Source organism: Priapulus caudatus, unplaced genomic scaffold (assembly GCF_000485595.1).
Source record: "Priapulus caudatus unplaced genomic scaffold, Priapulus_caudatus-5.0.1 Scaffold36, whole genome shotgun sequence".
NCBI classification, from domain to species: domain Eukaryota; kingdom Metazoa; phylum Priapulida; class Priapulimorpha; order Priapulimorphida; family Priapulidae; genus Priapulus; species Priapulus caudatus.
The window spans coordinates 33,894-35,680 of record NW_014577097.1 but is presented as its reverse complement, the minus strand read 5'-3'; the positions used below and the strand labels follow the sequence as shown (position 1 = coordinate 35,680).

At 43.1% G+C, this 1,787-nt stretch overlaps 1 pseudogene; it reads left to right on the top strand.

The window, feature by feature from the left end:
• The first annotated feature begins 375 nt into the window (after positions 1-375).
• Positions 376-1,787, top strand: part of LOC106817938 — a 6,129-nt pseudogene continuing 4,717 nt past the window's right edge.

Here is a 1,787-nt window from a genome sequence, read left to right as displayed (position 1 = left end):
AATGTCACTTGTGTCAACGGAGTCAACGCGTGTCATTCGTTTATAAGTCCAGCCATGTTCCGTGTTATTCACAATAGATGCGTATATCGGTCGTTTTATTGAATTTGACTTAGACGTAGGTCCTCCTGTTCCTATTAGAACATTGGGCGATGACTGTTTTCCAGCGTTTTCGATCGACTGCAACTTATGCTACTCCATTCCAAGAAACGCCTAGGTTCTGTAGATCTTCTTTGAATGTGCTCCGCCATGTTTTGCAGGGTCTTCCACGTTTCCATTTTCCCCTTGCTGGTTCCCAGTACATGGCAGTTCTTGGGCGTCGTTCTTCTGACATTCGCAGAACATGCCCAGCAAAGCGTAAGTCTTCGTATTTTGACAATGTCGACCAGAGGTTGGGATTTGGCTCTACGCAGGACTTCTTCGTTTCTGATTCGGTCTCGGTAGGTAATTTTGAGGATGCTTCGTAGACATCTCTGGTGGAACACATTTAGTTTTTGCGAAGTTCTTGCAGTGGACTTCCAGGTTTCACTAGCATAGATTGCAGTTGGCAGGACAATTGTTTCGTAGCGACGGATTTTCATTGTATCATTGATTGATGCTGCAGACTAGATTTGGCACATTTGTTGGAATTCAGCCGACGCTTTGCCGATTCTGCAGCGTAGATCAACTTCTGCATCGGACAGTGTTCGAAATTTTACTGCTAAGCTAGATGCAAGAACTCTTCTACATCCTCAGCAGGTTGATGGTTAACTGTCACCACTGGGTGCTGCTTGTACACGTCCGACTCGCATTGTCTTGGTCTTCTCTTGGCTTATCCGCAGACCGATTTTGCTAGCTGCACTTGCTAACTCGGAGGTGAGTTTCTGCAGGCCTTGACGATCTTCTGTAATCAGTCAAATATCACCTGCAAAGTCCTTGAGACGCATATGTTTATTGTTTCTATAGGTGTAACCAATCTCTCTTTGAGACTATTTACCCCTGATAATATATAGTGATAGATTGTGCCTTGCCGTTCCGCGCCTTGTCACAAGCAGCAATAAGCAGCTTAATATAGCTTAATATAGCTTATATAGCTTATTGCTACGTCTATAATCGAACAAATGACAGCTGCATATGTCTCAGTTCACATATATATATATATATAGAGTTACGATAAGAAAAAAACGTCAGCTGTGGCTAGTTCCATCCGCAGTGCTTATCACTTATTTGAAATATCGCGCCACCCATTATATCAAGAGCGTATAAAGAAGGAGAGCGTACAACGGTGAAATGCTGAAACTATGTTGCAGTATTAGTCGAATTAAGAAACTCACCGTTTTATCTTGACGATTATTTGCAGGATTATTGATCAGCTGTCCTACCTTGTTAATATAAAACAAACCGCTTGTCCCTACGATGCGCCTACGCTGAGATAATGAGCGGTGAAAATCTGGTATTTTCGCCGAAATCTGACTCGAGATGACATGAAGCAGAAGAATGTGTGCGCTCACCTACTCGCACCAGCGTGGTGTTGTTTGGCAGAATGTGCTGTCCTCGTATCAGCACATACTCAGGTGATGTCACTCGTTGATAATTGATGTAGAAGCCTCCAGCACCAATAATCCTTTTTGCATCAACTGTGTTAAGGCATGAAAATGTTAATGAACTACTGAGAGAAAGAAAGACAGAGTGCGAGAAAAATAGACACACACACAAACACACAAAGAGAGAGAGAGAGAGAGAGAGAGAGAGAGAGAGAGAGAGAGAAAGAGAGAGAGTGTGACACAGAGAAAGACACAGAGTCAGAGTCA